The sequence below is a fragment of the Mesitornis unicolor genome, unplaced genomic scaffold (assembly GCF_000695765.1).
Source record: "Mesitornis unicolor isolate BGI_N332 unplaced genomic scaffold, ASM69576v1 scaffold1165, whole genome shotgun sequence".
NCBI classification, from domain to species: domain Eukaryota; kingdom Metazoa; phylum Chordata; class Aves; order Mesitornithiformes; family Mesitornithidae; genus Mesitornis; species Mesitornis unicolor.
Window position 1 is genome coordinate 68,467 of NW_010187415.1, and position 10,251 is coordinate 78,717.

General features: G+C 38.5%; 1 protein-coding gene across 1 annotated transcript in view; it reads right to left on the reverse strand.

Annotated features, from left to right (window-relative positions):
- BCHE (butyrylcholinesterase) overlaps positions 1-10,251 on the reverse strand; it is a 32,606-nt gene that overhangs the window by 7,646 nt on the left and 14,709 nt on the right. The window lies entirely within an intron of this gene.

Sequence of the window (10,251 nt, forward strand, 5' to 3'; positions counted from 1 at the left end):
AGCTTGTGCCCATTACCTCTTGTCCTATCATTGTTTGTCACCGAGAAGAGCCTGGCTCCATCCTCGTGACACTCACCCTTTAAATATTTATAAACATGAATGAGGTCTCCCCTCAGTCTCCTCTTCTGCAAACTAAAGAGACCCAGCTCCCTCAGCCGCTCCTCATAAGGGAGATGCTCCACTCCCTTGATCATCTTTGTAGCCCTTTCAGTTTGAATGTTGCTGATCCCTTCAGGTAGATAAATAGATTGGACTAAATAGCTCAGATAAAAATGCAAGCAAAGGTACAAGTAATGTCTAAACTTTGGATGAGAGCTGTATTGGGAGAGAAAGCAATTATTCCTAATTAAGAAGGAACTGTTTCACCTAAAAGTATGTTGAGCCCTGTTAGCAGAGTGCCAAACAGGAACAGTCTCAAATCTTTTGGAAACTGGGAAGAAGTACAGAGCACTTGGCTCCTTATAAAACAAGCTCTGCACATTAAGCAGTCATAGCTGTTAGTATAAAAACAGTTGTGATAAATATGTATATCACAACAGAATACAATAATGTTCTAGGGGCAGGCATCCAGCTTTCATCTCCAAAAAGGACAATATGTATTATCTATATGACTAGAGGGAAAAAATAATTAGTTTAAGTGTGTAGAACAACAAAATGGGGAGCATGGCATTAGGGAACAAATGAGATAGAGTGCGATGTTCTGAAGGAGATTTGTGACCATTTAAATTATAAATCTATGTTAGCTCATGAGAAGTTAAGAATACAAATTAAATATCTTATTGCAGTGCAAGCAGAAGGGCTCACTTTCTTTTCTAGAATCTGATAACAAGGAATCTGGGGTTTAGGGTAGAAGAACAATATTTGGTGATTCTTGATGAAATAAATTAAGGAACATTATTAGCTAAGTTAATGTGGTTATCTTTACTTTACTTTTCACCAGGACTCTTCCTGGAAGGCAGTGGTCAGAGAGGAGTCCAGGGTGTGTGGAGCCCACTTGAGTTCTGCTTGCCAAGAGTGGGAACAAGGTAACGGGTGTAGGTGTGAGGAGTCACAGCACAAGCTTCAGCTGCTGAAATAATATCAGTATCTCTTAGTTCATTCAGAATGAATCAAGTTTTCAGCCCATGTTTTATTATCCTGCTTTTCTCTGGAGTCTTTAGCACCAGACACTGGCTGCTTACAGAAGTGTGATGTTAGAGATTCAGCATGTCATTTCCTGAATTGCTCACTTCTTTACTAATTTTTCTTTACTAATTCAGCTCTCATTAACCTATGGCATCCTTTTTAACTGCACATTTATTTGTGGCTCATAAGAATGATGACTTAAGCAGAGCTGACTTGCACTTCAGTTCAAGATCAGAACGCTAATGGTGCTGTCAGTATTCATTTAAAAGATTTTATGCTATGAAATAAATAATGAGATTCCACATTATAATTTACAGGTGTGTGGGGGTTTACACAATGGCTACTGAGGTATTTTACTAAAAATTATGTAAAAAACTGTCAGATGAACACAGCATTTTGAAATACTTGAACCTGCTGATTATTACATTCCCTGCGTTTCTAGGAAGCCTGCTGTTCAAAGAAATGTTCAGTAATTTCCTTCTTAGCTGCACTATTGAAAATTTCCCAACTTAAAAAAGCAGCTCCCAGTTACAGCAAAACAGGGAGATCACAGGAGTATAGTTTTTAACTGGTAAGAACAAGTTATGATAGAACAATGAGGTTATAATCATAATTACTGTTTATTCCTGCTTGCTAATAACTTCATGATGAGAATTGCAATGCCCAGAGTAGGCTGTAAAATCCCTTGTTCTTTGCACCAAACTCAAAGTTTAATAATAGGCATATAGAAAATTAAAAGTATTTTAAGAATATCCTTACAGAACACTAAGGAATCCGTTACCATGCACAACCTTATCTCTGTCTATCTATGTGTGGACGGACAATCTTTGCTGATGAGTTATGGGAACTTGCTTCTACTTTAACAAAGCTCAGTATTTCCATGGAAAAAACCTCCATTTGATTATCTTTATGAATTCCTCAAACCTCTGCTCTTTCATCTTCCAGTACTACTCAATCACATCTTCTTGAGTACGCTCCAGTTTTGCCCACCTCAGTGCTGTCAATGGGGCCCAAAGGTGTGTCCCAAAAGGACAAACCTTTATCTTGTGCATCCACCTTGTCAAACAGTATTCACCTTTCTTAGACCTCTGTCCTTATCTGTAAGATCTGGTCAGGGAACACCTTCATTTTGTTTGGAGAAAATGTGACCTTCTTCACTGAATGTTTTAGAAAGAAATGAGCTCATTTCGACACACTTTTAATGTTTGCAGGAATAAGTTGTATGGTGATTAAGAAATACAATTATTTGAGTTCCTTCTGAAGAAGAAATATGAGAGGAAAAGAAAAAAAACCAAACAACAAAACAAAACCCACCTGTGTTTAAACTTTGATGTAAACAGGATTTGTTTCATCACTTCAGCTATTTTTTGTAGTTTGCACATGCCTTGAAGTTCTGGACTGGAGTCCCTCTACTCTCCAGTAGTGGTAAAGCAGCTCATTTATGGTTAATTATTTCATTAAGCGATGTCTTTTAGACAGACAAACTTATTTTCTTATTACCTTGAAAAACAGAGTATCTTTTCAAACTCTGTCTCCAGTAAAGCTGCTCTCATGTTCTACTTTTATACATATGTGTTGTCAGTGAAATTTTTGGTTTGTGTGGGGTTTGGTTGGTTTTTTTGTCTGTTTGGTTTTTATTTATTTTATTTTTAATCTTGTGCTCAGTGGAAGTTGCTTGGTATTGCTCACCATTACTAAGATCAGGTTCTCCCCCCTTTGGGTATTGTATGTTGTAACTGTCAACATTTAATTATCAAGACTCATTTATAGTAAATATGTTAGATTTGACATAGGAATTAAGACGGTCATAGAGGAACATATTCACTGATAATTTCTGTATATTTATTGTTTAATGTCTTCAACAACTTTAGGGAGAGAAAGTTACTTTAGTTCAGATGGAAAATGCAACAACTTGAACACAGTTTTTAGTCGTAATAAACGTTAGTGTTCTCAAAATATAGCTGAAATACAATACTAGCTCACTGCATATTTATTAATTGCTACATAGCATTACTTTTACAGGTGGTTTATCATATTCAGAAAAATATAATTCATAATCTATTTTTTTATAATTCATGCTACAAAGTATTCACTTTATTTTTGTGAGCAAACTTTCACTCTGTAGTATAACCATGTAAGAGGGAGGTTCTTTTGTAACTTTAGGTCATATTTCGATATAGGCCACAAAGAAAATTTTTCTCTAAGTTTCTTGAAAATGGTTTTAGGCATCATTTACCTTCCTAATGAGTGTTGTAAACACTAACTGTACCACATGCCAGCTTAGATTGTCCCAAGCTTTCCCTGTATTCCTATTTAGCTGCTCTATTTGTAAATGGATCAGGTTAACATGTGTGTTTCTCTAGAGGAAAAGAAAAACAAACGCCACATCATTTCAGCTGTCTAACACAGATGAATTATACCAACCCAAACTCACTCACAGATTCAGAGGCTGAAACACAATTTTACCTTCAGTCCCTGTTAACCTCCTGCTTCAGACAGAAAAAAATATTTGTTCTGCCTGGCTGAAGCTGTTTGTAGAGATATTGCTCCCTGAGAGGCAGCATAGACTAATTTCACCTGCATGGTGTGTTATTGCTCTTAATTGTCTCTTCAGTTGCAGTTGGCTTCCCTCTGACTGGCTCTGAGAAGAGCTCAGCGGGCTTGTTTTCCCACAGTCCCACCATAGAGGATTTCTCATTCCCCGCATTGCATGGAGCAGTGGTGAGGTGAAGGTGGCCCCTCTGTGCACAGCCTCCCTCCCTCCTTCTCTCTGCAGGGCAGCACCAACCCCATCAGTCAGAGGCCAAGCGTGCACGAAGGTGGTTTCTACCTTGGTACCTTCTGTAGGTCACCACCAGACTGGTGTTCTGCTGGCATGGGTCTTGTTGCCCACTGAGATTAATGAAAAGTTATGATAATGCCACTGCACCCTCTGCTTCCCTGGTGCAGTAAGAATGGAAATCAAAAGGAGACCTGTTCCTCCTTGGTCTGACTTTATTGACTTAACCCAGTCTGATGCTCATATTCAGTTTGGCCCCCTCTTCTTTTAAACAGCTAGTTTAAAAGGAGGAGAGAGTGAATGAGAATCATTTTTATTAGCTTTCATGATTCCCTGTAGCTGTCAGACAGTACTGGCAATCAGGTTTTTTTTCGTGGGATGGCGTTTCACAGTGTGTTACCATGGGCACAAGATTACAGGGAGGAGGAACAGCCTTAGAGCAAATGCAACAGCAATAACCCTATCTCTTGCACGTTTTTTGCAGATGTATTTCAAAGTCTTTAAGAATTATGGAAATACCAGCCCAGTATCAAATAAGAAGCATACTGTAAATGTTTCATCCCAGGGGTAGCCGCAGGAGTAAGGGACAGTTCTGCACATGTTTCTACTGCAAACAAAGGGAGCTGCTGAAGCACATGCAGTTGTATCTGAGATGGCTTCAGAAGGCTACCAGCAGCACAGTATGGTTTCCAGCCCTGCAAACACTTGTGCAGCACCCCAGTACACTATAAAACTGGTAGGAGTGAGCGTGACTAATAATGCGCTTTGAGTTTGTGCTTGTACAAATACATAATTTACTGTTTTTTCTCTGGCATTGTGAATTTTTGTTATGTTGTCTCCTATGTACATTTTGTGCCAGGTGAAAGGGAGTAAGATAGCATAGGGAAGAGAAATCCAAGGTTCAAGAAAATTTAACAAAAGGAACAAAGGATATCAACAGTTGGTCTCTTGACTAAGAGGTTGGAAGCAGTTATGTGGCTTATATCAGAAACAAAGATGCCAAACAACAGACACCACAGATTAAGCTGTCACTGCACCACAAGAAAACGTGCCTGCCTACTTTAATGAAGCTACAAGTAGATTTAAAAAATGATAGGATAGTAAGGGGTCCTTAATAGCATCATCAAGTGATGAGTCCCCATCAGAGCTCTGGCCTCCAAATCCTTGCTCCTCCAAGGGCTGGGCTATGCCAGCCTTTTGTGCTTTCTGCAGTGCAGCCAAAGCCTGAGTCCTACTGCTGATGTCTCAGTCAACAAACGAACCTGTGGACTTCAGAGAAGTCACAATGGGGTTGTCATACACTTTGAGGAAAGGCCATGAGGTCTGTATCTTAAAAATATATCTCAGTTTTGCAATTGCTTTATTAGTGGTTTTGTTGTGTAGAATGCCTCCATGAACCATGCTGGCATTAAACCACATAATCAAAATATCTTTATGTATCTAATCCAAATGGATAAAATGTGTTTGGTTTCGCCCCCCCTGCCTGGAAGAAAACATTTTGTTGTTTTCTTTCTTTTTCACTTGGCCAGACAGGCACTTGTAATTAGCAGGAGATTTGACAAGGAGCACGAGGCACGCCTGTGCTGCCTCAGCCCTCCTTGCTGCAGAGGGGTGGGAAGTGTTTGCAGCATTAGTCAGGCAAACGTATCCAGATGTCTCACATAATTTCTAAAGGCCACGATGCGTGATATTTATACCTATATCCATTTTCTTGTTGTAACACAGCAACTGTCAGTTTAATATCAGTTCTGGGCGGTGGCATGGTCCCCAGGGGGACGATGGTGTAGCGACAGTGCATGTTTGTGTAAGACTTTGCTTGGATGGTAGAACTGGGAGCTTAACAGATACTTTCCAGCCCAGTCCTATTAAAAAGAAGAGCAGATATTACTGTTAACTACTGGTTGAATCTTCTCAAGCCCTCAAACAATTTGGCTTAATGCCGGTTTCTTCATAACAGGCTATTAGTTTCGGATGACTCACTGTTAAGTAGACACTGGAGAGGGCTGTGAGGTTGAAGACTGCTTAACCTGAGGAGCAGTCCTAGCTATTGGAATAAAGAAAATGAACCTGTTCATAGAAAAGTTAGCAAGGGGAAGGATGAAAAAAATATCTGTAACACTTGTAAAAAAAAATCCAAAAAAACCACCACAACCAAAAAACAACACATAAACAAACAACAACCCCCTCCTCAAAAACACCCAACACAACGAACTGCAAAAAAATCTGCAGAAGCTCTTATTACTGTATAAGCTTTCCATTCAGACTCCAAGGCCTGTATAAATCTGAAAGACTCTCACTGGGTGAATACATAGATTGCACCTGTTGCAATATCACCATTAACTGGGTCTACCTATGTATGTTTCAGTATAAAGAATTTATTCTTGGATGTTCTTTAAATTCAGATAGTTATCCGGAACATTTTCCCAAGTCAGATAAACAACTAACACCTACTAAAATGATCTGCCGGACTCCCTGGATAAAATCATTACATTATACCAAAATATTTTATGTTAAATTGTACACTTTGAGGCTTTTTATTATTAGAAACTGCAAAAGCAAAGACAAGATGACAAGGGCACTTTTCTGTTATCCAAAGTTTATGAATTGGCCCATTTGGAATAAGAAGTAGGGGAATTGCCACCCCTAAATAAGCGAATTGGAAAGCTAACACACTATCACTTCACAAACACATGTATTACTTTTGATGTTGCTACTGCTACCAGTAGGTGCCCTTTATATGTGATACTGCATAACAAGTTACCTTGCTAGTTTTTATTTAATCGAGACAGCTCTCCAGAGTATTCCTTAATATCAGCTAATCACTAACCATCCCATCTATTGAACTGATGAACCCTCTGTACAAATGTGCTGCCATACTTCATATTTTATTTTAAAATATTCTCTTAAGGTCTTTATCCTCTCAGACTAATAGGGAAGACAGAAGCTATCTAATCTATAATCTGAAAAGGGTGAGTGGTGCCATTTATAATAACCAGGCTCTAAAAACTGCCTTACTGAAAGGTGACAACTCAGGCCGGGGGTATTGTCAGTCTGTGCAATACTGGGTGATTAGAAAGCATCCTTGATTATCTGTTTCATACACTAAGCTTCCTTGCAGTCTTGTGGCATGAGCATTGTCAAAGTATCAAGTCTGTGCTCCTGGGGCACTTTGAAGAACTGGAGAACTTAGGGAAAAAACTTGGTCATGTTTGAAAATATTGGTTTATTTATTAGAATTTAATTCTTGCAAGAAAATAGTAATCCATTTCTGAAAATCTGTAGTAATTAAACCTTTCTTGTTTGCTTGCTCCTTAATAAGATGGAAAAATAGTTGATGCTGATTCTGTGATATCTGAGCCTTACTCAGATTCCCCTTGTAATGAAAGGCCTCAAATGATCGAATACTACAAGTCCAAGAGAGCTTGCAGATTTGAATCCTTCAAATTACTGAAGCAGCTGTTTATGGGAAGTTCATTGCATTTTGTTGTGCTCAGTTCTTCCTCACAGATCACACACAGGAGTTCATAATCTAGTGACTACAAAGTGCCCCTGAGGGACACCAAAAGGAAACTGCTTTGCAAGTTCTATCATAGGTAAATATTATTTCTTCTGCTGATCCTCGAAGAAACCTGTAGGATCCAGCTGGCATACTTTTTAACTGACAGAAATTAGAGAAGGTCCTTTGCAGCTAGGCTTTCTTACACCTTCACAGGCTAAATAAAGCTCAGGATATTCCTTCCAGATTCCAGCTTGGTGGCAGCAGTTGTGTGCTTAAATATATTAAACTATAAATTATCATGGTATGCACTATTACAACCAATATCAGTTTCAGGAAATGAAACAAGTTGTTGCTGCTTTTTTGGCCTTATTATGTTCTGCTCAAAACAGCCTCATGAAGCACCCATCAAGTGGAAATTATTCTTGCTTTTGCATGCCTTGGTACTTATTTAAGAATTCTTACTATATATAAGGGATTGACAAGGTAGGTCTTAAGGTACTGGCCATAAATAATAAAGTATTTGAGAATTTTAAATCCAGGATGTTAGACCTTAGCTCTTTGGGAATGCTTGCAATGCATTTAGGAGCTCAGTGCCTCAAATCTCTGGCTCCTGGGTTGGAGTTTGCTCTGGTATCAGGAGTACTAACAAGCCAGGTCAGCCAAGCCAGAGCTAATGAGCCCCTCAGACCCTCCTGTGTATCTCTAAACTTCTGGGTCCGCGCTGGCACTCGTGCACATAGGTCTCCTCCACTGTGAAAATGTTCCAGCAAAGCTTGGTGCTATTTCAGGAACCCCTGCCCCAAACTGCACTATCTTTATAGCATATGATGAGATGTGATTATCATACAAGGTCTGGAACAGCACTCCCAACCTTCTGTCTAAGAGTCACTAGCACTAGAAACTTGAGTTGAAATGTCCCTTTCCTGAGCAACTGGTAAAGTTAAATGTGGCCAGGACTTTCTCTAAATTTAGCTCCAATTAATAATGAAGATCCACATTGATTTAAATGAGAAGAATGTTGTCCCAATATCCTCAAGGTCATTCTGAGTGAAGACTGTTAAACCTGTGTCTCCTGTCCCCTCAGTGAGTCTATGCTACAGTCCTAAAACCTTGACATCCAGAGATCCCTCAGTATCTAAGATGGTACATCCTAAATACATGCATGTTCTGCACAGTTTTGAGTAGAGGGTAAAGAAGAGCATGAGCTCTGAAAATGGAAAGAGCCTGTGATGCTGGAGGCTGCCACAGTAAAGAGTGATTGGCAAGAGAAAAGATCAAAAAAACCCCAACAAAAAGCAAGCCAACAAAACCCAAAACCAGTGAGTGATCTTTAACTTAATGATATGACTTCAAGAAGACAAAAGATTTGAAGTTAAATTGAGTTCAGGGAAATTGATGGAATTTTGATATTAATGTGGAGATAATTTTAAACCACCAAAAATATATTTTATCCTGTCTTTTTTTCAGGAATCCATACTAATCACTCCATGTGATGCTCAGTCACACTGAGCTGAATGTGGCAAGTTTCTGATATACCTACAATGAATAGTTGTTGTCATTTATACATTTAGATTATATACTGGGATAAATCAGTGAAGAATTTTCAAATGTATTTTATTCCTTCTGCTTAGCGTGCCTTGCATCTGATGTGTTATTTTGCATGGTGTTTAAAGACCAGTCCAGTGCTTTTCGAGGTGAATCGATGTGCTAGTTAGTAGCGGGTCCAACTTCAAACAAATAGAACAGACTGACTAACTTCAAAAGCTTTTGATCAGATCCCAGCTGGAGAAATACCTGTAACTTTTACAGAAAAGCTTCTCTTGTCCTGGATAGAATTTACAATGATGATTCCACACCTTCTCCAGGTTCTGGTGAGAATATTCACAATTGGTATTTATGTTATTTTTGTAAATAGGTAACACTATGGCTTAGTCTTCCTTCATTCTAAAGGAATCTTTCTGCCTTTTAAAAAACACTCCTGTAAAGTATTTTGTAAGATCCTTATGCCCTTTCATATGGTATCAATTTTAGTTTTCAAGGACCACTTTTCAAAGGTGTTATTTTTTTACACCCTTGGCTGCAGCAAGAAATCAGATGAAACTGTAGTTTTTAGTGTTACTTGTAGAGGTAGAAGAGGGTTATTTGGAAATATAAGAAGGCACTGAACCCTATCGAGACCTTGAAGGAGAAACTAACTTCCATAGAAGATTAGTAAAATAATAAGTAGACAGGAAGGCACATGGCATTTGCCCTTTTACTCATCCTCTGAAACTGACATATCTCCTCTACAACATCACTTCTCCTTCTCATGACCTGGAAAAACATAAACTTCCGTAGTATCTTAACAAGAATTGCTCCTTGGAACAAAACTAAAGAGTGTTTAAAGGGAGAGAAAAATTGTTTTATTGCCATGGAACTATGAATACTGTGTTTTAAATTCCCACTGGCTTTGGTAAAATTTGTCAGCTCAGTTGGTTGTGAGAAAGAGTAAATACTGTACTATATGTATATGATTGCTGTTTCTACCTCTTACATTCTCTCCCATTAATAGAGTTCATCCAGACACTCAGAAATTGTTAGATAAATGGATTGAATGCTTTCTTTATCTCTAGTGACCAATTTTTTTAATACAGACTGTGTAGTAGATACTATACTAGGATATAATATTTGAGATTTGTTTTCAGTTCTAATTGCCCTAATCACAATTTATTTTCAAGATGGAGGCTTCACATAGCCCTGCATCAAATAAAATAATCTAGATCCACTGTGTCCTGATGGACTTCATCATAGAAGCATTTTTCTTTATATTTTCCACTATTGCTACTGTTTTATTTCTGTGAATGGTAGG